General features: G+C 41.4%; 1 pseudogene; it reads right to left on the bottom strand.

Moving 5' to 3' along the window:
• The window catches only part of LOC118628299, a 249816-nt pseudogene that overhangs the window by 16499 nt on the left and 207146 nt on the right, over positions 1-26171 (bottom strand).

The following is a 26171-nucleotide window of genomic DNA, read 5'->3' as shown; positions in this document are numbered from 1 at the left end:
AGACTGTTATGTTCATTATATTCCGTATATAAGTGAGATCATGTGGTATTTGTCTTTTTCTGCTTGGCTTCTTTCACTTAGGATAATACTTTCCAGGTCCCTCCATGTCGTCTCAAAGGATAAGAGATCTTTCTTTCTTACCGCTGCATAGTACTCCATTGTGTATATGTACCACAGCTTTTTTATCCATTCGTCTACTGGTGGACACTTGGGCTGTTTCCAGATCTGAGCTATTGTAAATAGTGCTGCTATGAACATGGGGGTACATATATTCTTCCTGATTGGTGTTTCAGGCTTCTTAGGGTATATTCCCAGCAGTGGGATCACTGGGTCAAATGGAAGTTCAATTTTTAATTTTTTGAGGTAACACCATATTGTTTTCCATAGCGGCTGCACCAGTCTGCATTCCCACCAGCAGTGTATTAGAGTCCCCTTTTCTCCACACCCTTGCCAACACTTGTTGTTTGATGATTTGTTGATGGCGGCCATTCTGACAGGTGTGAGATGATACCTCATTGTTGTTTTAATTTGCATTTCTCTGATGATTAGTGATGTTGAGCATTTCTTCATATGTCTCTTGGCCATTTGTATGTCCTGTTTGGAGAGGTGTCTATTCAGCTTCTCTGCCCATTTTTTAATTGGGTTCTTTGTCTTCCTTTTGTGGAGTTGTATGAGCACTCTATATATATTGGAAATTAACCCCTTATCTGATACATCATTGGCAATGATGTTCTCCCATACAGTGGGTAGCCTTTCCATTTTGATGATTGTTTCTTTTGCTGTGCAGAAGCTTTTGAGTTTGATGTAGTCCCATGTGTTCATTTTCTCCTTTATTTCTGTTGCCTTAGGTGATGTATCAGTGAAAATTCTGCTCCGTATGATGTCAGAAATTTTGTTGCCTACATTTTCTTCTAGAATTTTTATGGATTCACGGGTCACATTTAAGTCTTTTATCCATTTTGAGTTTATTTTTGTGTATGGTGTAAGTTGATGGTCTAGTTTCAATTTTTTGCATGTAGCTGTCCAGTTTTCCCAACACCATTTATTAAAGAGGCTGTCTTTACTCCACTGTATGCTCTTGCCACCTTTGTCAAATATTAATTGAGCATATTGCCTTGGGTCCATTTCTGGGTTTTCAGTTCTGTTCCACTGGTCTATATGCCTGTTCTTGTGCCAGTACCAGGCTGTTTTGGTTACAGTCGCTTTGTAGTACAACCTGATATCTGGTATTGTGATCCCACCTACTTTGTTCTTCTTTTTCAAGATTGCTGTGGCTATTCGGGGTCTTTTTTGGTTCCATATGAACTTTTGAAGTATTTGTTCTAGTTCTATGAAATATGTCGTTGGTATTTTGATGGGGATTGCATTGAATCTATAGATTGCTTTGGGTAGTATGGACATTTTAATGATGTTAATTCTTCCAATCCAGTACCATGGCTTTTTTATCCACTCATCTATGGATGGGCACCCAGGCTTTTCCAGATCTTAGCTATTGTAAATAGCGCTGCTATGAAATAGGGGTGCACATATTCTTTCTAATTGGTGTTTCAGGTTTTAGGATCTGTTCATAAAGTGGGATCACTGGGACAAATGGCAGTTCCATTATTAATTTTTTGAGGAAACACTGTATCATTTTCCATAGTGGCTGCACCAGTCTGCATTCCCACCAGCAGTGTGGTAGAGTCCCCTTTTCTCCACATCCTCGCCAGCACTTGCTGTTTGATGATTTTTGATGGTAGCCATTCTGGCAGGTGTCAGGTGATACCTCATAGTTGTTTTAATTTGCATCTCTCTGATGATTAGTGACATTGAGCATTTTTTCATGTCTCTTGGCCATTTGTATGTCTCATTTGGAGAAGTGTCTATTTAGGTTCCCTATCCATTTTTTAAAAACTATTCTTTATTGTTGAATGTATTACAGATGTCCCCCTCTCTTTCTTCCATTGACCTCTCCCCCCAAACCCGCCCCCCTCCTGCCTTCCCCACACTGTTGTTTGTGTCCATTGGTTATGCATAGAAATTCTTTGGTTGATCTCATCCCACCCTTCCTACCTGCTTCCCTTTGAGGTTCATCAGTCTAACAACCAATTTGTACTTCTTAATTCCTTCACCCTTTTCACCCATCTCCCCAACACCTCTCATTTGGCAAGCAACAAAAAGTTCTCTGTATTTATGAGTCTATTTCTGTTCTGCTTGCTCATTTTCTTCGTAGATTCAATTGTTGATAAATATGCATTAATTGTCATTTTATTGTTCATAGTTTTGTTCTTCTTCTCCTTCAAGAAGACCCTTCAACATCTTATATAATACTGGTTTGGTGGTGATGAACTCCTTCAGTTTTTCTTATGTAGGAAAATCTTTTTTTTTAATGATTTTTTTTTGTCCTCATGCGACAACATTTTTTTCATTTTTTGCTCAGATAGAGTCGGAGGGAGAAAGAGGAAGAGAGAGAAACATCGACGTGAAAGGGACACATCGAATGGTTGCCACCCGCCCGACCCAAACAGGGCCAGGGACAAACTGCAACTGAGGCACATGCCTTAAGCGGGAACTGAACCTGGGTCTCTCTGAACCGCAGGCCAACACTAACCACTGAGCCAAACCAGCCAGGGCTTATTTAGGAAACTCTTGATATGGACATCGATTCTAATTTGCAGGATAGAGTAATCTTGGTGGTAGGTCATTGCTTTTCATCACCTTCAATATCTCTTGCCACTCCCTTCTGCCCTGCAAAGTTTCTTTTGAGAAATCAGCTGGCAGTCATAATGGAACTCCTTTGTAGGTTACGAACTGCTTTTCTCTGGCTGCTTTTAAGATTCTCTCTTGTCTTTAACCTTTGGCATTTTCATAATGATGTGTCTTGGTGTGGACTTCTTTGTGTTCATCTTGTTTGGAGCTCTGCACTTCTGGACTTGTATGTCCATTTCCTTTGCCAAATTAGGGAAGTTTTCTGTCATTTTTTCAAATAGGTTTTCAATTCCTTGCTTTCTCTCTTCTCCTTCCGGCACCCCCATTATGCGAATATTGGTACTTTTGACATTGTTCCAGAGGCTCCTGACACTGTCCTCATTCTTTTGGATTCCTTTTTTTTTTTTTTTTTTTTTTTTGCTGTACTGATTGAATTTTTTTTGCTTTGTTATATTCTGATTCGATGGTTTGCTTCTTGGCTTCACCTACTCCACTATTGATTCCCTGTAAATTATTCTTTATTTCAGTTAGTGCATCCTTCATTTCTGACTGGTCCTTTTTCATGTTGTTGGTGTTTTCACTAAGTTCCTTGGAGTTCTCCTTAAGTTCCTTGAAGGGCTCACTAAATTCCTAGAGTAACCTTATAACCAATGTTCTGAACTCTGCATGTGATTGCTTATCTCTGTTTTGTTTAGTTCTTTTCCTGGAATATTGTTCTGTTCTTTCACTTGGGACATGTTTTTTCGTCTCCTCATTTTAGCTGCTTCCCTGTGTTTCTTTCTATGCATTAGGTAGAGTTGCTATGTCTCCTAGGCTTCATAGGCCTATTTTGTAGGTGTCCTGTAGGGTCCAGTGGAACAACCTCCCTGTTCACCCCAGCTGGGCCCTCAAGGTGCACCCCTAGTGTCACTGTATACTTTCTGTGTAATTGAATCTTGATTGCTGTTGGCACATCAACGGGAGGGTCTTACTCAGGCTGATGAGCTTCAAGGACTGGCTGTGCCCACTGACCACTGGCCTCTGACTGCCTTGGAGGATCAGCTGTGTAGGGGCCCAACACAGAGAACAAGACTTACTTCATCAGGACTCTGGTATCTACTGAGACCACTCATTAAGTGTGCCACTTGTGGAGGTGCTTGGGTGGTGGTGCTTTGATGTGGTCTGAAGCTGTCCACTGGGTGTGCTGGTTCTGGGGCCAGTCAGCCACTGCCTGTGTTCTACCTGGGGCCACCCAGCATAAGCTACAAAGTGATCTGCAGATGGCTGCTTCTTGTGCTGGGCTTGGAGGTGCAGAGGTAAAACCAAGCTGTGAACCAAGGCTGGCTGCTTCTAGTGCCAGGCCTGGGGCCACTTAATGAGAGGTATGGGGCTCGCTGAGACCAGATGCTGCTTGTTTGAGAGATTTTAGAAAAGTCTGAAGCACGATCCAAGATAGGCCAATCCTATGGTAAAACCTCCGGAAACAGCTTGGGTGGCCCGAAGGTTGGATGGGCAGGGCCCTCTACTCATTTTTTAATTGGATTCTTTGCCTTCCCTTTGTTGAACTGTATGAGTACTTTATTTAGTTTGAATATTAACCCCTTAATCGATGTATCATTGGCAGATATGTTTTCCCAAAGGGTGCGTTCCCTTTTCATTTTGATGCTGGTTTCTTTTGCCATTCAGAAGCTTTTCAGTTTGATTTAGTCCCATTTATTAATTTGTTCCTTTGTTTCTCTTGCCAGGGCAAAGTATTGGTGAAAAATCTGTTACGTGTGATGTGAAAAACCTTTACTCTTAATACTCATTAATAGCCCTGGCCGGTTTGGCTCAGCAGTTAGAGCGTTGGCCTGCGGTCTGGAGAGACCCGGGTTCGGTTCCCGCTAAGGGTACATACTTCGGTTGCAGTTTGTCCCCGGCCCTGGTCGGTCGTGTGGGTGGCAGCCACTCGATGTGTCCCTTTCACGTCGATGTTTCTCTCTCTCTCTCTCTCCCTCCCACTCTATCTGTATAAAAATTGCAAAAATGTCCTCGGGTGAGGATAAAAAAAAAAAAAAATTAATACTCATTAATATTTTAGTTTTCCCTACCACCTTGTAAGATAACTATTAGATCAAAAAAGCTCATATTCTACACATGGTTAGACCCAGCTTGTCAGCTGTACAGGTTAGAGAAAGATGAGACAGAGCACCTCCCTGGGATAATTCATTCCCAAAGGAGTGAAGCAAAGCAGTGACCTCCAAGAAATTTCAAATGATGAAGAACTGGTAGCAAGTGTAAGTCAAAAACACAAATTAAAATAAATTCAATGCTCTATTTCTAGAGTAAACACTTTTAGGAACAGCTAAAGCTCTTCTTTATTTCTCTGGATTCATCTTCCAAGATCTTTAATGGCTAGATTTCCAGTCCTCTTTAACATTCCACACACCTGTTTCCAAATTTTTCCCACTGCACAACACAAAAGGTCCAAGGCACTAGATCCTGTGATAAGTTGAAATACAGCATGTGTACAGGTAAAAGCCATAAACTGCTAGCAAGTTTGGAAACTGCAGATAAGAACAATTTAAAAATTCCATTAAAAATGGGTAGCCTGATCGGTGTGGCTCAGTGGTTGAGCATAGACACATGCACCATGGAAAAAATAGCAGCTCTTTCTCAAATTCAAGATCCAAAAGTACTTACCTATTCTGGATTCCCGTAGGGTCATTTGTTAGATCCTAGAAAATGGCACCTAAAACCAGTCCCAGGATCACTGTTATGATTAGATGTTCAAAAAGAAAAAGAAAAGATTGTCAATTAGAGGTAAAAACTTAACACACCATTTATTAATACAAATATATATGGCTACATAAGCAAAGCACTGCATTGAGATCGATACTTTCAATGACATGGTCAAAGTCCTTAGAGAAATTTAAAGCACTGTGTTATTAGACTGCTTTCTAAATTAAAATAAAAATTAATGTATCTGTGTTGGGGAGACTGAAGGAGAACAAAGTAGACTACTGGAAAAGACAGACTCCTCCGGGGGTTCTGGGCACTGCCGGTTCAGGGTCCCGAGCAGGCTTGAGCCTGGGAAAGCCACAGAGAGTAGGAGAACAGTGCAAGGCTCTAGCCAAGTCGTGGAGGACGAAAATAAAATGCAAGTGGCTGCCCTGGCCCGTTTGGCTCAGCAGTTAGAGCGTCGGCCCCAAGGAGACGCGGGTTCGGTTCCAGCTAAGGGCACGTACCTCGGGGCAGTTTCTTGCTGGCCCTGGTTGGGTTGTGTGGGTGGCAACCACTCAATATGTCCCTTTCAGGTCGATGTTTCTCTCTCTTTCCCCCTCCCACTCTATCTGAACAAAATATCGAAAAAAAGTCCTAAGGTGAGGATAAAAAAATAAAATAAAATAAAATGCAAGTGGCTAAGAGTTCTGGCCTGAATTTTCAACCTTTGTGCTAGTAAACATGCATAGTTTTATAATACTTCAAGAGGTTCAGATGAAACACAATATTAAAATATTCTTGCCCTGGCCAGTGTGGCTCAGTTAGTTAGGCATGATCCCGTGTACTGAAAGGTTGCTGGCTCGATTCCAGTCAGGGTATATGCCTGGGTTTTGGGATTGATCCTAGGTAGGGGGCATGTAGGAGGCAGCTGATCCATATTCTGCTCTCACATTAATGTTTCTCTCTCTCTCCCTATCCCTTCCTCTCTCTCTAAAAATCAATTAAAAATCAATCAATATATATATATAGTCTTAACATAAAAATAAGTACAATTTTTAAAGCACACAGCAAAATTTCTAGAAATGGAATTTTCACAATTAGTAAGTAAGCTGGGAACCTCCCATGGCATGGGGTAGGGGAGGCTCCAGGCCTGCATGGAAAAGTGCACTGTCACTGTCACCAAAGCTCTCAGCCAGCGTCCTCTGAGGGCACCAAGTGCTCCATTACCCACTCCTGTCACTGTGTCTCCAGCAACCTCAGCCCGTAGGGCCCACAGCCCACAGCGTAGAACTAAGCTGCCAATTCTTTCCCACTCTACTGCCTTCACTTACTGTCTGTTTGACGAGTCCTAAGAAGCCTGGATAAACAGCACTGCTGTTCTTAAGACTGATAAAATCTCTCTTAAGGACACTTCTATAAGCAAAGGGTAAAGGGTTTTATTATGATGTTATTTATTTAAGGAAATTCTACTTATTATACTTTTAAATTGAATTAAATGTAAAATAGAAGAAAAACAGTAATCCAAAGAAAATATCCCACTCTGCATCTTGGAACCTCCAAAGTTAAGAATTATAGCCGTGCAATGGTATCAGACTTGAAGTAACATGTCAAGCACACTTTAGACATGGAGCAAACCAAGTGGGTAAACAGGGCCGTGATCTGTGAGGGCTAGCTTGTGAACACCACACACTGGAAAGAATATGATTACAGATGGCCTTAAAAATTCCATTGTTAATAAGAAATTTGAATAAAACCTATTACCCTGGCATAGTTAAATTACCTTCAGAAAATACTGTACTTCATGTCAAAGATCAAGGTTCCAACAGGTGAGGATGACTCCATCAACATGTATGCATGCACATGTACACAAGTCTGTCGTTTCACACGACAGACTATTCAGACTTTTAAAACGGGAAACTCCACATGTTTTCTTTTGCATTCGAACTTGATATCTTATACTAACAGATTATTAGTATTATCATTCAGATATTTCCTAAAGATTTCAAAGTTCTAAAAGTATTTTCAGAGTTAGCTTTCAAATATATTGACAGAATAATGAATCCCAAAACATTGTCTGGCTTTCACATGGTGCAAGCTTCTATGTTATTCTTTCTTTCAATAAAGAAAAGGGAATCAAAGAGACAAAGTTAACACTGTACAACTGAGCAAGGACACACTGTCAGTGTATATGGCCTCTGTTTTGAACAGGAAAAAGGTTCCCTAAATTTGGGATTATATGAGTTTGCCAACATTTCCAAGGATATTTTTTCATTGATTTTCAAAGAGAGTGGAAAGGAGGTAGGAAGGGAGGGAGGGACGTAGAAAGGGGAGAGAAACATCCATGTGAGAGAGACACATCAATGGGTTGCCTCCCACATGACCCCTACTGGGCCAAAGATCTAACCTGCAACTCAGGTACATGTCCTTGACCGGAATCAAACCTGGTAGCCTTCGATCCATGGGCCAATGCTTCAACTGCTGAGCCCACGTGGCCAGGATTTCCAACATTTCTTAAAGTAAGTTCTAAGGACTGTTTGTGGGCATCGCTATGAAAATTATCCATACTCAAATATTTAATATGTTTATAGAAATGATGCATTTCCCAGAGATATGATGTTTTTCAAATTGATTTGATCAGAAAACCCTTGGCACATTAAATGAACATTAAATCTTCTTATAGAGACAATCTATTCAGTCCAAGATCTTCCCAACAAAACCTCTGGTTAAATGCATTATCAGAAGCAAAGTCTGAATCATGGAAATGACTAGCTCCAACCTCATTAGAACTGTAAGACTACAGACACAAGATTGACGAGCAGGAAGTCATAAAACATTTTTATAGATACACATTCAAACATTTAGAGAAGCAAATGACATACAGGCAAATTAAAAAACCCACAGGCCAAACAGTGCCCTTCACGCATTTCTCTTCAGTCCACGAGATAAAGACAATTATTACCATTTTTTTCAATAGTTGAAAAAAAACCCCCAGAGATATTTATATGATATTCAAATATAAACAGATTATTTGAAATTTACATGAAATTCTAGTTTCAGGGTCCACCAATCATTTCATTAGACCCCAGCCATGTTCATTTGTTTATGTTATGATGGCTGTTTTTTCTCTAAACTGGCAGTTTTCTCTCTAAACTGTGACAACCTGACACTAAGACCACATGGCAGCAAAGCCTAAAACATTCCCTATCTGGCCCTTCACAAGACAAGTTTGGCTGGAAGTGTAGGGAAAAACCAAGCTTAACACCAAAGTCTGCTTTTAGTCCCCCACGGCTGAGGCACAGTCCTGTCAAAGTCTCACAGAACCCAGAATCAGGTTGACCTGATTCACAAAATCCACTCCAAAAGAATAAAAATTTACTCTTGGTTGATACTACACAAAAGTGCTCTTGTTCTGAAAGAAATGCCAAATGACAAGTACCAAAGATGTCTGGAGCAGTTAGCAGTACATCTCAAAGAGGGATCAGGACTCTCGGTATTAATACTCGGAAGGCCCAGTGCTGAGGTACGACCATTGTGGTGCACGTGGTAAGAAGTCAGTGATGGTTCTTAGAGCCAACTACGTGCCATCTTTCAGCAGTCAGCAGAAATTCAGTGATTGATAATACAATATAAATAGCCGTCTAAATTCGTTTTCTTAGAAAGAAACTCGAAATACAAGGGTTTTATAGGACAGAGAGCTTCAGAATAACAGAAAAAACAGAAAGGAGCAATAACCAACAACTATCAAAGACAAAAAGAACATTATTTCATCTTAATGAAGAGAAATTTAATAAGACAGCCTTATTTAAGGACAGTCAAGCTTGCTTCCCACATTTGTGTTCATGGTCAATTGATCTAGGGGTCTAGTGCTCTCCTAGATTAGCATCCCTCGGGGCTGAAGATCAATGATAAGGAACAGCATTTGCACACAGGCTCTCCCCTCAGTCAGCAGCCCCTCTCGCACTCAGGGGCACTCACTGACACCTAGGTGAAGGCTTCCCTGATCATCTGATGCAAATCAGCCCAGGCCAGTTTGGCTCAGAGGTTAGAGCATTGGCCAGTGGACCAGAGTCTCCTGGGTTTGGTTCCCACTGATGCAAATCAGCCCGGGCCAGTTTGGCTCAGAGGTTAGAGCATTGGCCAATGGACCAGAGTGTCCTGGGTTTGGTTCCCACTAAGGGCACGTACCTCATTTGCAAATTGTCCATGTCCTGGTTGGGGTTGCGTGGGTGGCCACCAGTTGATGCATCTCTCTCATATGAATGTTTTTCTCTCTCTCTCTCTTTGGATAAAAAAAAAAAAATTAAAGTGCAAATCAGAGCACATCAGTTCATCTGTGGGTGAGAAAGCTGCCTCTCCAGCTCTCTCTGATGGCAAACAATTCAGTCCTTTCCATATGTCTCTGGCGCCTTTCAAGCTGCCTCCCCCATGCTGGAGCCCAGAAGGAGCGAGTCCAGTGGATGTATCAGTAAATTCTGCTACCTGAGATGTCTGAGATTTTGCTGCCTCTGCACAGCAAAAGAAACCATGAACAAAATGAAAAGGGAACCCACTGTATTGGAGAATATATTTGCCAATAATATATTTGATAAACTGTTAATTTTGAAAATATATAAAGTACTCATGGAACTCAACAAAAGACAAATAATCAATTAAAAAATGAGTACAGCCTGGAAGTCTTAGCTACAGCAATCAGACAGGAAGAAAATATAAAAGGGATCCAAATTGGAAACGAGGAAATGAAACTGTCATTATTTGCAGATGACATGATACTATACGTAGAAAACCCCAAAAACTCCATCAAAAATGTACTCGACTTAATAAATGAATTTGGCAAAGTAGCAGGATACAAAATTAACGTCAAGAAATCGATGGCATTCTTACACACCAAGGATGAACTCACAGAAAGAGAAACTAAGAAAAAAATCCCATTTACCATTGCTGCAAAAAAAAATTAAGATACCTAGGAATAAACTTAACCAAAGAAATAAAGGAACTATTCACAGAAAACTACAGGTCATTGAAAAAAGAAATAGAGGAAGATATACAAAAGTGGAAGCACATACCCTGTTCATGGATTGGGAGAATTAACATAATTAAAATGTCCATATTACTCAAAGCAATCTATAGATTCAATGCAATCCCCATCAAAATACCAACGAAATACTTCACAGAATTAGAACAAGTACTTCAAAAGTTCATATGGAACCAAAACAGACCTCGAATAGCCACAGCAATCTTGAAAAGGAAGAACAAAGTTGGAGGGATCACATTACCAGATTTCAGATTATACTACAAAGCCACCGTAATCAAAACAGCCTAGTACTGGCACAAGAACAGGCATATAGACCAGTGGAACAGAACCGAGAACCCAGACATGGACCCAAGGCAATATGCTCAATTAATATTTGACAAAGGTGGCAAGAGCATACAGTGGAGTAAGGACAGCCTCTTTAATAAATGGTGCTGGAAATATTGAATAGCTACATGCAGAAAAATGAAACTAGACCATCAACTTACACCCTACACAAGAATAAACTCAAAATGGATAAAAGACTTAAATGTAACTCATGAATCTATAAAAATCCTAGAAGAAACTGTAGGCAACAAAATTTCAGACATCATACGCAGCAGAATTTTTACTGATACATCACCTAGGGCAATAGAAACAAAAAAGAAAATGAACACATGGGACTACGTCAAACTCAAAAGCTTCTGCACAGTGAAAGATACAATCATCAAAACGGAAAGGCTACCCACTCTATGGGAGAGCATAATTGCCAATGATATATCAGATAAGAGGTTAATTTCCAATACATATAGAGTGCTCATACAACTCCACAAAGGGAAGACAAAAATCCCAATTAAAAAATGGGCAGAGGAACTAAATAGACACCTCTCTAAACAGGACATACAAATGGCTAAGAGACATATGAAGAAATGCTCATCATCACTAATCATCAGAGAGATGCAAATTAAAACAACAATGAGGTATCACCTCACACCTGTCAGAATGGCCGCCATCAACAAATCATTAAACAACAAGTGTTGGCGAGGGTGTGGAGAAAAGGGGACTCTAGTACACTGCTGGTGGGAATGCAGACTGGTGCAGCCACTATTGAAAACAATATGGTGTTACCTCAAAAAATTAAAAATTGAACTTCCATTTGACCCAGTGATCCTGCTTCTAGGAATATCCCCTAAGAAGCCTGAAACACCAATCAGAAAAAATATATGTACCCCCATGTTTGTAGCAGCACTATTTACAATAGCTAAGATCTGGAAACAGCCCAAGTGTCCATCAGTAGACGAATGGATAAAAAAGCGGTGGTACATATACACAATGGAGTACTATGCAGCAGTAAGAAAGAAAGATCTCTTTTTCTTTGAGACGACATGGAGGAACCTGGAGAGTATCATCCTGAGTGAGGCAAGCCAAACAGAGAAGGACAAGTATCATATGATCTCACTTATTTGTGGAATATAATAAACATAACAGTCTGAGGAATCGGGTAGTCCCAGAGATGTGGAGATGGGGTACAGACTGACAATCCCCAGAAGAGGGGATGGTGGGGGAGAGATAAACCACAGAACTTATATTCATGTATGCATGAACAGTGGACATGGACAACAAACTGGGGACAGGGCGGGGAGGGGGGAGGGGGAATTAGTGGAGGAAAAGGAGAAACATCTGTAACAAAAATTAATTAATAAAAAAAAAAAAAAAAAAAAAGCCAAACGAAAAAAAAATGAGTACAGGAACTGAATAGACACTTCTCCAAAATGAACATATAAATGGCCAAGAGACATGAAAAAATGCTCAATGTCACTAATCATCAGAGAGATGCAAATTAAAACAACTATGAGGTATCACCTGACACCTGCCAGAATGGCTACCATCAAAAATCATCAAACAGCAAGTGCTGGCGAGGATGTGGAGAAAAGGGGACTCTACCACACTGCTGGTGGGAATGCAGACTGGTGCAGCCACTATGGAAAATGATACAGTGTTTCCTCAAAAAATTAATAATGGAACTGCCATTTGTCCTAGTTTTCCCACTTCTCAGAATATAGCCTAAGATCTGAAACACCAATCAGAAAGACTATATGCACCTCTAAGTTCATAGCAGTGCTACTTACAATAGCTAAAATCTGAAAAAGCCCAGCTGCCCATCAGTAGTTGAGTGGATAAAAAGGCAGAGGTACATATACACAATGGAATACTATGCAGCTGTAAGGAAGAAAGATCTCTTACCCTCTGAGAGGACATGGAGGAACCTGGAGAGCATTATGCTAAACAAAATAAGCTGGTCAGAGAAAGACAAATATTACATGATCTCACTTATATGTGGAATCTAATGAAAATTAAACTGACAAACAAAATATATCCAGAGTCATGGAAGCAGGGAACAGATTGTTGAACCTCAGAAGGAAGGGAGAAGGGAGGGGGCGAGAAAAGATAAACCAAAGAACTTGAATGCATATATGCAAAACCAATGGACAAAAACAATAGTATGGTGAAGGTTGGGGGAGGCAGGTCAGGGGAGGAGGCGGTCAATGGGGGAGAAATAGCTGAACATCAACAATAAAGATAAATTTTAAAAAAATAAAAATAAAATGCAAACCAACCGCATTTACCTCTCTTCTTCATTTCCCCTCTCCTTTCCTTCTCTCTCCCCCTTTTTCCACTTTCCTGCTTAAACTTTCTCCATGGCCCATTTTTCCTTCTGCCACACCATATATGTTAATTTCTGTATGATTTTATCAGTCATCTCTTCTCAAAAGAAAGGATGCTCCAGGAGAGCAGGGATTTTTATTTTGATCCATTATGTTCACTGCTCTGTACAAGCTCCCAAACATAGCGCATGATCAATAGGAATTTGGTGAATATTCCAGGACATCTTCCCAGAAGACCACAAATGTGACTAAATGATTACTTCACCTTTTCTTGAAAAAGAATTTTCTCTACAAAGATAATCTATTACAACTTGTCTAAATCAATAAAAATTCTGAATCAGGTAGTCCAAAAAACCACTTTCAACAGTTTTCTATCAGCTGAAACTTAATTGTGTTTAGTTTATAATACTGTCTGTTTCCATATGCCAAATGGAGTAAGGTGGAAGTGTGCACAGAAGATAACAGAGGCTTTATGAGAATCTATTGTCCCCACGTGAGTGTTTCACAGCAGAATTAGAAGAATCCGTCAGGCTACCTCAGCTGTAGAAGCCTGGGGATTACCCAGTACGTTTTTGCAGTCAAATGCTCTACCACTGAGCTATATCTCCTCTCCCAGTAAGTTTTTGAAGGAGCGCTTGGCAATCCATCTGAGTTGATGACAGAAGGAGGTGGTATAGGTGATCTCCTTGAAGACTGAGCTCTTCTTCCTTTTATGAACCCCTAAGAGTTGATCCAACTCAACTTTTGTTTCTCTGAAGAAGGCGGAGTTGACATAAAACTCAGCTAATTTTTCTATGAGTGGCTCATCTCTCTTGGGAGGCTCTTCAGTCTCCTTGGCTTTGGAATCAAAGTAGACAGTGTGAAACATTAACAAAATAACAGATTTAGCCCATTTATCTGGAACCCCTTTCTTGGATTCTTCCCTAACACTTAATTCTAAGCTTAAATATAAAAAAATTCTTAGATCTGTCATTGCTTTACACATTAGAAAAATATTGATAATTGGCCTGACTACTTCCATAAATGTATAATACAGCAAAACCACTCACCATTTCCTAGCGATAATATTTGTACTCTAATTCTTTTAAAATAAACTTCTTTTTAAAAACATATTTTTTCTTTATTGATTTTAGAGAAAGAGGAAGGGAGAGAGAGAGAAACATCGATGAGAGAGAACATCGATTGGCTGCCTCCTGCATGCCCCCTCTGGGGATTGGGCCCACAACCTGGGCATGTGCCCTGACCGTGAATTGAACTGGTGACCTCTTGGTGCATAGGTTGATGGTTAACCACTGAGCAACACCAGCCGGGCAAAAATAAACTTCTTACCTTAGGGAGTTGTAATTCCTCATAGAAAAATCTGCCTTTCTTTCTATTATGTACAAATGCATAATTTGTAAAGTTTCTTATTATAAGACACAATATAAAAACAAGAATTTTTAAAAGGAAAACTCCCTTCAGAACTGACAGTGTCCTATAAATGATCATTTACTAATTAAGAATACAGCACTAATGGACAACAATGTCTGTAGTGATTGATGCTATTGACTAAATGTTTATCCACCACCCCCCAAAAAAATATTCATACGCTGCAACCCAATGTGAAGGTATTTGAAGGTGGGGTATATGAGTAGTGATTAGGTCATGAGGTGGAGCCCACATGAATGGGATTTACCGCCTTATAAAAGAGGCTCCAAGAGGTCCCTCCCCACTCTCTACCATGTGAAGAGGCAATGAGAAGATGGTGGTCCGCCAATGAACCAGGAACCTCACAAACACCGATTGCTCATGCCCTGAACTTGGACTTACCAGACTCTAGAACTGAGAGAAATAAATGTTTGTTGTTTAAGCCACCTAGCCTATGGTATTCTTGTTATATCATCCTGAACAAACTAAGGCAACTGGTATCAGAGGGCAGCATTAGTAATATAAATTCACAAAGCCACATTTCAGTGAGCTACCACACTGCTCAACGGCAGGCAATTCAATTGGGTGATAATTTGTAACTCTCAACAGATTCACATACCTGTTCTCTCTGTTTAATACCACGGCAGAGGAGTCTCCATTGATAACATCCCGGAAGAAGTCTGCAGGGTTATTACAGGGTTCACAGTGGTGACCTACAAAAGAAGGCAACTCAGGTACACAATCTTGATGGTCAGGAAAAATAAAGACAGTATTTATTAAGGAATGAGGGAGGTGAGGCTGAAGAAGACAAAATGTAATGACTTCTCTTTCATCTTTCTATCTTCTTCTATCACTAACTTATCTTTTCTTTTTATATATTCAATCATACCATATGTCAAGGATTCTCTGTCTCCTGGCACAAAAACTACTACAAATCAACCTTGGACTCCCAGACACCCTGAATAATTGTAATTTTTGACACCTGAAACACCCACCTAAAAATATGCTTAGTTCTTATCAGTGCTTCTTTAAAGCTAAATATAGGCCCAAGGTGGTGGGGGTGGGGAAGAGAGACAGACAGAGCGAGAAAGAGCACTACATCTAAGACTTATGATCAGCAAATCAAGGCAACAGGCAAAGCCAGTTAAGGCACAGCAGGACTGTATTTGGAAGAAGCCCAGGGTGGGCTGTTCTCTGGGTTCACCTAGGGACTGCCAGAATGCTAGTCCTCAGTTTAGCAATGGTTCTTTCTCCACCTAGAAAATTCAGGTGTAAATCATCATCTATTACGCCACTGTAAATCCAATATAGAGAACAAGTCGCCAGTCCAGCATTCTCAAGAAGACATTACCAGCACAGCACACCTGAACTCTTCCTTGATTTTTTGTACCTAATTCTCTGAACTTAACTTGGCCTGGAGTGAAATCTTAGAATCATCTTTCTATACACCAAGGCCTATGTACGCCTGGTTATTTTAATAAAGATTCAACAAAATCAATTTTTTTTTTATCCTCACATTTTTGCATTTATCTTCAGGCAGAGTGGGAGGGAGATAGTCGGGAAGAGAGAGAGAGAAACCTCGATGTGAGAGAGACACATCGACTGGTTGCAACCTACACAACCCCAACCAGGGCTGGGGACAAACTGCAACCGAGGCACGTGCCCTTAGAGGGAACCCAACCGGGACACTCTGGTCCTCAGGCCGATGCTCTAACTGCTAAGCCAAACCGGCCAGGGCAACAAAATCAAATATTAAAAGATAGCTAGAGTCCCGGCCGGTTTGGCTCAGTGGTTAGAGCGTTGACCTGTGGTCCAGAGAGACCAAGGTTTGATTCCCACTAAGGACATGTACCTCGGTTGCAGTTTGTCCCTGGCCATGGTTGGTCATGCAGGTGGAAGCCAGTCAATGTGTCCCTTACACGTCGACGTTTCTCTCTCTTCCTCTCTCTCCCTCCCACTCTATCTGAACAAAAAAATGGAAAAAATGTCCTCGGGTGAAGATAATAAAATAAAGAAATGAAAAATAAAAGATAGCTAGAGATTATGTAAACGTATAATTGGAGCCATGGAGCATCATCTATAGCCAAATATTGCTAAAGTGAAGTGAACTGCATCAGTCATAGATGAAATTACACCTTTCTATCTCAAATAAAAACCGGCAGCCCAGAACTGTCAGAAAGGTCGATGCATCAAAGTTAGATTCAGGAATAGCCAGTCAGTAGCCAGTCACGCATCCACTCAAGGATGAAATCTTCAATCAAATGTTACTGCAAAATTAAGCAGCATCTTCATGACCCCTTATCAAAGCAGACCAAAATCCCATACAGGGAAAAAACAGTCCAGCCTGATCCATTATATGGTCAAGAAGACAGATGATTGCGGGGAAAGGTTAGTATCAAACTTTTACAAAAATGTTCAGCTGACAGATAACTGGCTATGAAGCCAATACTTTATTAAACTGTTAGGAAAAGGACATCAGAACTGGGAAGCAGAACAGTGCAGGCCCAGTAGAAATAGTCCTCCACATACACAGAGTATGCATGCATACTCACACTGGACAAAGTGACCTAAATAACAAACCAGTGCTGCAAGATAAAGACAATTTCTAGCACCAAACTGACCAAAGGTGTCTGGAGTGGTGGAACCTATGCTCTCTCTACTCAAAGACCAAGCAGCTCACCCGTCCACCTCCTCTGCCCTTCCAGGATTCTAGTAATGAAGGATCTCAGAGCATGAAAAGGCAACCATACCAGCTGATGCAAAGTATTTCAAGGCCTCCTGTGCCAGCCATGGAACATTAGTCTTCCCGAGGACAATAAGGTGAGGCTATCAAACAACTTGAAGATGGAATAACGAGGCTGATGAATAGAGAAGATGATGGTTCGTCCCTCTTTAGACATCCTAAGGTAAAAGTGAGAAAATGAGGAGTCATTAAACATCTGAACCTTGCACTTCCTGGCAAAAATCTTTATCTCTGCTTTTAGTTTGTTTGTTTTTTTTCCCCGGTTCAACTTGATTTTCTCTTACTAATATCATATCTCATATTATCTTTTTGGTAGTTAAGAGATGTAAATTCAACACTATTATGAAAGACTAAAGTTTCTTCAAGTATGTCCCATGAACAGTCTAGAATCCACTAGAACGTTAATTAAAAACTGCACATTGAATGACTGGAGAAAGTGATTGGTTACACTGAATAATTTAGTTGACTGACCAAGTAAGCAAATATATTCAGATAATGGGAGCCAAGTTTCTGTCTGTCTAAAAGTCCCTTACAAACACAGAAGAGGAAAGACTAAAAAAAACCCTCAGGCTCCAGCCAGTTTGGCTCAGCAGCTAGAGCATCAGCCTGCAGACCTAAGGGTGACAGGTTTGATTCCCAGTCAAGGGATCATACCTGGGTTATAGGTTCAATCCCTGGCCCCAGTCTGGGTCTCGCAGGAGGCAACCAGTCGATGTAGCTCTCTCACATGAATGTTCCTCTCTCTCTCTCCCTCCCTCCCTTCTTCCATGCCTTCTTCCCACTCTATCTAAAATTAATGAAAAATATTCTTGGTGGGGATTAACAAAAACAACAACAACAACAACAAAACCATTTAGGTGTTACTTTAGAATTGAAAATATTATTATGGGACTTCCCGTCAAGATGGCGGGTAGGTAAACGCAGTGTCACATCCTCCCACAACCATATCAAAGTTACAACTAAACTACAGAACATCCATCATTCAAAACCACGTGAAATCAAGCTGAATGTAAGTCCTACAAGTATGGAATTAAAGCAGCATCAACATCGAGACTGGTAGGAGGGGCGGAGGCGGAGGCGGAGGTGGACGGGCTGGTCCCACACCCACGTGTGGCGGATAAAATCAGGAGGACACCTCAGCTGGGAAGGTCCTCCTTGAGGATTGAGGGGGTCCTCGTCACACACCAGGTACCCTGCTTAGGGTTCCAGTGCCAGGAAGAGAATCCCCATAACTTCTGGCTGGAAAAACCTGCAGGAACTGAAGCTCAGAGAGGCTGAGGCGGCTGGAGCCCCTACCAGCTCCTCCTAAAGGGCCCGCGCACGGACTTATCGGACTCTCTCCCTCTAAGCTTGGAGGGGAGGCAGTTCGAGGGGCGCCAAAGACATACAGGGAAGAACTGAGCTGTTTGGCACTGGAGCGAGGGCTGGAGAGGACTACCTCCCTCCAGGACAGACGTTCTATCAGAGGCCTCTGTTCCTTTGGTGAGCCCTTCCCTGGCGTGGCAGACAGCCGCCATATCTGGGACTCCAGCAACCTGGCTCACACTGGTAGCCCCGCCCCGTGATTCCCTGAGGCCCCGCCCCACCCATCTTCAGGACCACCCAAGCTGTTGCCAGTTCCTTAACCATAGGTTAGGTCAGTCTATGATTGTACTTCAGGTTTTCCTAAATTCTTTTCAACAAGCAGTGTCTGGTCTCAATAGCCGCACACCCTCGTTAAGTAATACACAGAAACAAATACAGGGAGGCAGACTAAATGAGGAGATAAAGAAACAGGTCCCAAATAAAACAACAGAACAAAATCCAGGAAAAGAACTAAGTGAAATGGAGATAAGCAACATAACAGATGCTGAGTTCAAAATACTGCTTATAAGGATGCTCTATGAACTTAGTGAGAACCTCAGCAAACTTAGTGAGGGCCTCAAGAGCATAAAAAAGTATCAGATAGCCCTAGCCGGTTTGGCTCAGCGGTTAGAGCATGGGCCTGTAGTCCAGAGAGACCGGGGTTCTATTCCTGCTAAGGCCACATACCTCGGCTGCAGTTTGTCCCCGGCCCTGGTTGTGTTATGCGGGTACCAACCACTCAATGTGTCCCTTTTACATCAATGTTTCTCTCTCGCCCCCTCTCTCCCACTCTATCTAAACAAAAAATGGAAAAATGTCCTCGGGTGAGGATAAAAAAAAAAAGGACCAGACAGAAATGAAGGATGCACAGTCAGAAATGAAGGAGGCACTAACTGAAATAAAGAGTAATTTACACAGATTCAATAGTAGAGTAGGTAACGCCAAGAAGCAAACCATCGATTTGGAATATAAGGAAGCAAAAAACACCCAATCAGAACAGCAAAAAGAAAAAAGAATCCAAAAAAATGAGGACGGTGTAAGGAACCTCTGGGACAACTTCAAGCGTGCCAACATTTGCATCTTGGGGGTGCCAGAAAGAGAAGAAAGAGAACAAGAAATTAAAAACCTTTTGAAACAATAATAACAGAAAACTTCCCGAACTTGGTGAAGGAAACAGACATGCACGTCCAGGAAGCACAGACAGTCCCAAACAAGATGAACCCCAAGAGGCCCACTCCAAGACACATCATCATCAAAATGCAAAAGTTTCAAGAAAAAGAGAGAATCTTAAAAGCAGCAAGAGAAAAGTAGTTAGCTACCTACAAGGGAGTTCCCATAAGACTGTCTGCTGATTTCTCAAAAGAAACTTTGCAGGCCAGAAGGGAGTGGCAAGAAATATTCAGAGTTTTGAAAAGCAAGAATCTACAACCAAGATTACTCTATCCTGCAAAGCTGTCATTTAGAATCGATGGCCATATAAAGAGTCTCCCAGACAAGGAAAAGCTAAAGGAGTTCATCACCACCAAACTATTATTATATGAAATGTTGAAAGGTCTTCTTGAAGAAAGAGATAAAACATATGAACAAACAAAGTGGCAATGAATACATATCTACTGACAATTGAACAAATGAACAAACAGAACAGAAACATTCTCATAGATACAAAGAACATTTTGTTAGTTGCCAGATGGGAAGGGGGTTGGGGAATAGGTGAAAAAGGTGAAAGGATTAAGAAGAACAAATTGGTTGCTAGACTGCCAAACCTCAAAGAGAAGTGGGTTGGGGGTGGGAATAAATAAACCAAAGAAATTATATGCATAACCAATGGACACAGACAACAGTGTGGGAAAATGCAGGAGAGGGACAGGAGTGGGAAGGCGGGGGTCTCTGGGAGGAAAAATGAAGAACATCTGTAATACATTCAACAATAAAGATAAAAAGGAAAATAAATAAATAAACAGTAAAATGTTATGCAGACATTTACTTGTGGCATTAAGACCCTCAAGTGTGATACTGAGATAAGAGGATTCTGTGTTAAAGAGAGAATTAGAATTTAAGACGAATTCAAATGTCCGCTACACCCATAGGAACATGTGTCAAGCTAGCCTGAGCAGTTGCAACACCTCATCTTCACCAAGACACTGCAGGAGATAAGCAGTACCCCCCACCTCACCCTCAAAGGGTTGTGTTTATTCTCAGTGGGACAAAGATACCAAAGAAAGAAAACCTGGAAAAAAGATTAGTTAAACCATAGAAAAAATCACTAATAGTGGAATTTCAGGTATAAATGGGAAGAGTTACCCTCAGTCATACTATATTAGCTTTCTTTAAAAAAAGTGAAAATAAAACATTCTCATCAAGGCTTTAGTCCAAAACTGTCACATTTGCATAAAGGACATCAAAGTATCTCATTAGCATTTAAAATATTTAATATTTCTGGGTGGTTGGGGGTTGGATGAAAGAAGGTGAAAGGATTAAGGGAGAAAAAGTTTATATATATACACACATATACACAGTCACAGATAACAATGTGCTAATGGCCAGAGGGAAACGGGGTGGGGAGTAGGTGGAGGTGGGCAAAGAGGGCCAATGGAGACAGAGGGAGACTTTGCTTGTGGCAATGGGCACATGATGCAGTGTGCAGATGAGGTTTTGTTGCGTTATACACTTGAAACCTATGTGATTTTGTGGACCAGTATCACCCCAATACATTTTTTTTTAATCTCACCGCAGGACTATTTTCCATTTTTTGTTCAGATAGAGTGGGAGGGAGAGAGAGGAAGAGAGAGAAACATCCATGTGAAAGGGACACAACGAGTAGCCACCTCCTGCACAACCCAACCAGGGCCGGGGACAAACTGTAACCGAGGTGCATGCCCTTAGCAGGAACAGAATCCAGGTCTCTCTGGACAACAGGCTGATGCTCTAACCGCGGAGCCTAACTGGCCAGGGCCATTTTTCAAAAAGTTAGACCGAGGAAAATAAAAGGAAAGAATATATTGCTACATTGCTGAACCTATTGATTTGTTGTTGATAAATTTTGAATTGATCCTTTTTAACAAATAGCTAATTTCATTATCTTCTTTGAATAGTTTTTTTTATTCAATTCATACCAGTATTAACAAAAATTCCAAAAGAAACTAAGAGTATTATTCATATATGATTTGTAAATCAGGGACATAGCCCTCTTTATGAACTGAAGACATATTCTAAATTGGAGGGGATAGAGCAGGGCTTACTAAGGCAAAACGTGCAAGGAGCAGATAGGAAGAGATGGATTGCTAGGGAAACATGACCACGAACTTACATCACTCCTTTCTGACTGTGGGAGCAACTAGACTTTCAATGGTGGGCTGACTCAGTGGTCAAACAAGTGAGGTGAGATGAGAACAAGGGATTGTATATGATGAAACATTCACCAAGTCTTGTTTTCACCCTCTGCCTGTAGAACAAAAAAGCTGTCTTTGATCACACAATGATAGTACAGGGAGTACCTTTAAACAACAATGCAAGAAGTACAACTTATCAAACAGCACAATCAGCACCAGGGGCTGCTCCATCTGCAGGCAGTTTTGAAGACCAAAGGGCACAGTTCAGCTCTGGAAGCAGCCTCAGAACTCAAGCTGAGAAAACATCCACACAGTGGCCACAAGTTATGATAGTAGAGTTTTTATAAGTCCTCGTCAGTTCTTTCTTTTCACAATGAATGAAACCAGCCAGTAAATTCAAATGATCCCACTTGTCTGTTGATTATGAACAAATTGTCACTGAAACTAGATGGTAGAAAACTGAGAGTGTAGTCCTATATATCCTATGAACTCTTCAGAGTGTTTCTAGCTTGCTTAAGGTTTGAAAGCAACGAAACTTCTCAAGAGACAAACGGATAAAAACAAGACTTGCTCTGACGTTCAGAGTTGGAGATGGTGACAGCATGTGAGTCTCAACAGAAACTTTAGTGCTCTTCATGTTATATGATCTCTTTGTGGAGGGGTTAAACTACAACACAACCAGTGTTAGAAACTTGTGTTTGTGAGTACCCTTCTTCTGCTGCGGGCAGCCAAAAGGGAAAAAGGGGGGGGATGGCATCTGACTGGTGTGGCTCGGGGTGGGGGTGGGGGGAGGCATGCAGGAGGCAGCCATCTATGTTTCTATCTCTCTCTTCCTCTCCCTTCCTCTCTCTCTAAAATCAATGAAGGAAAAAAAAAAAGAAAGGTGGGGGAAGCATTGAAGAGACATGCTTACTCTGCTGTTACTACTCTCAGCTCATTACTTTGATTTTGTTGTTCATGAATCACACATGTGCGGAACACCCATTTTTAATAAATATTGAAATTGTATTGTTTTCACATAGTGGTGTGTACATAGTTGAATAATTGGGGTGGGGGGTCATGCATTGAAAAGCACAGCCTTTACTATCTGTTGCCATTAAAATCTGATCATTTCTGTTTTGATATGTCAACCTGCAACACTGGGAAAGAGAGAGCCGCAGAAACACTCACTTTATGAAATATGTAAAATTATAACCATGCATTAGAGCTCTAGAAACTTATTAGCCTTTATTTAAACAATTAATCATTTCAGTTAAAAAGGGGCTTCTGGCCCTGGCTGTGTAGCTCAGTTGCTTACAGCATCATCCCAATACACCAAGATTGTAGTTATGATATTCAGTCAGGGCACATACAAGACTAAAGCAATGAATGCATAAATAAGTATTTCTTGCTCTCTCTCTCTCTCTCTCTCTCTCTCTCTCCCTTCCTCTCTCTCTCAAATCAATCAATAAAAAATTTTTAAATGGCTTGTTGATACTAAATCCCTGCTTTGAGCATCATAACAGGTATGTTACCCCTTATATCTGATATAGGAGGTGCTTTGATTCCTCTTCGGTATATATTTCAATCTCAGCACTTGATGGTATATTTTAGTTCACATCCTCTTTAACTATGTACTACTTCTCAGATATGACAAATGTTCAATACTATACCCATGAATTTTTCTTTCTGTTCCTGGGACAATTCTGATATCACTACCAGACAAATGTACACTGTATTTTTTAAACTAGATTTTCTTTATTGAATTTAGAGAAAGAGGGAGAGAGAGACATCGATGAGAGAGAACATCAATTGGTTGCCCCCTGCATGCCCCCCACTGGGAATCAGGCCCCAAACCTGGGCATGTGTCCTGACTGGCAATCGAACCAGTGCCCTCTGGTGCATGTGTTGATGCTCAACCACTGAGCCACACCGGCCTAACCCACTGTGTGGATTTTTAAACATGAGCATCAGTCTTCTACAAAGAAATATAAATTAACATCTGCCTCTGACACTGTTTCCTGAGCCACTGTAGCTCAGCAGGCTCACATCTGTCTCTGCAATTTTCTAAATAAACGTTCTCTTAAAACTTGAAAAAAAATTATAATAAAATAAATATAAACCAGGTCCCTTCCTTCTCAAAACCCTTAAATGGCTTCCCACATCTCCATAAAAGCTCAAAGTACCTTTCACATAAGGGAAAGGTACAGAGAGTGTGACCAGTTAGGTAATAACAACTGTTACCAAGTGGTGAGTGCACTTACTTTGGTAGCAGGCACAGTGCTAAGAACTTTATTTAATCCCTTAACTAACAAATAAATAAATTGATAAATAAATAAATAAATGCTCAAAGTACCAATGAGCCAATGAGCCCTGTACCATCTGGCTGCTTGTTAGCCCTCATCCCATCAGCTGCCATTCTCCATCCCATCACCACACCCCAGACGCACTTCAGATGCCAAGCACTTCCTTTCTCAGAGCCTTTGCGCCTACCCCTCCCTCTCTCTGCACCCTCCTCACATTCATTCCTGGTGTCAGTTGTACCCCTGCCCCTGATTTCCTGGCCTTCCAGAGAAGAGTAGATGGTCTCCTGGAAGCTGGTGTGTTAGTGTCAGTGTAAAAATATCCGTGGTCTCGCCCTGGCCTGTTTGGCTCAGCCATTGGAGCATAAGCCCGCGGACTAGCGAGTCCCAGGTTCGGTTCAGCTAGGGACACATACCAAAAAAAAATATATATATATATATCCGTGCTGTAAATATCCGTGTAAAGAGTGTCTGAATATAGGTACAGGAGTGGAAGCCTTGCATCCTGGGAACGCTTGCCTGTGGTAGAAGCACAGGGTTTTATTGGGCTAGGGAGGAGTATTCTCTCAGGATAGTGTTCTTAAGGGGTACAGCCAGAAGTGGTGAGGATTTGTTCCCCCAGTGTGTGCACTGCATGTTGAAGAGTCCCTCCTCCTTCATTTCACTGGTGTTTTGTGGGGAAGGCCCTAAATTGAATTTACCTGTGTCTTGTTTTGGTTTTTGTCTCTGCCAGAGATCATTTCCTTCATAGTGCCACCTTGTGGCCATTTCATGTAATTACTGTCTTGGTTTCTCGCCCTGGTTCGACGAACTCTGAGTGTGATTTTTCACTAGGAAGATAAGAGACAACCGTGTTTTCAGGACTTCTGTGGGGTGTTTCTAGGCGACTAGACACCTTTGCCAAATTGTCTGGACTCATAGTCCCCCAAAGTGCAGCCTATCTTCGAGGGCCCCCAACAGAAGAATACAACCCCAGTTCCTGGGTCAGAAGGGACCTACCTCTCTGGCTCCTCAGGAAGGTACACAGAAGAGCTTGGTCACCCTAGTGTCTGAAATACCACTGGGTGCTCAGGCCCCTCTGAGACACATTAACAGAGCAGTAACCGGTAGAGGAGGGGCACTCAGGAAGCAGCACTCCAGGGAGGGGACAACTTCCTGCCCTTGATTGGTTGAGAGCAATTTAAGTTATGGGAAATACAAACTCAGAAACTTTCCCTGCCCCTCTCCACAAATCACTGGCTGGTGCTATGAATAAGAAATATAGGGCTGAATCATGCATGTGTATGTCTAAATGGGTTAATCTTACTAAAGATGACATGTCTCCACAAATGGGGCACTTTTGATTGGGAAAACTTAGTGTTTTTTATTATCTAAATTAGGAATTGGAATGGAAGGTTATTTTAATTGGTACTCTGGAGCGAGCCGCCAGCTGTTGATTCTAAAATAACTTCCCTGCAAGATTCTCTTGGGAAATGACCAAAACCTGTAATACATTAAAACAAGAAAAGAAAGTTTTGGAAAGCCCCAAAGGACTTCCCCTAATACTAGTCCCAACCCCTCAACCTCAACCTATTTGTCCAACCCTCCCCCTTGTCCTAGACCCTTTTTCTTCTCCTAACCCACTCCCCTGATTCCCCACAGCCATTTCCTGACTCACCTTAGCCCATCTTCATGAATCCTTAAACAATTAAAACCCAAGCATCAGACTTAATGCTACCAGAACCTCCTCCTGCCACATAAGAAGCTGCCCCTACTGCTGGGGTTTCAGTCTCTGAAGACACAGCACAGGCTGCCCCGGAACATCCCACCCCCAACAGAAACCGGTTATAACATATGCCCCTGATCCAAGGCAGAATTAAGACCTGTAACTAAGATGGAGGCAGGTTAGGTGGAAGCTACACTCACCTTTTCCAGGACCAAACGAGAATTACCACTAAAGAATAGAACAATCTACCTGAATAACTAACTGAAGACTAGCTGAAGAGAAGCCTTATAATCAAGGACTGACAAAGAAGCCACACT

Source organism: Molossus molossus, unplaced genomic scaffold (genome assembly GCF_014108415.1).
Source record: "Molossus molossus isolate mMolMol1 unplaced genomic scaffold, mMolMol1.p scaffold_m16_p_1, whole genome shotgun sequence".
NCBI lineage: Eukaryota > Metazoa > Chordata > Mammalia > Chiroptera > Molossidae > Molossus > Molossus molossus.
The sequence above is the reverse complement of the archived record's forward strand: the minus strand, read 5'-3'. Positions and strand labels throughout refer to the sequence as shown.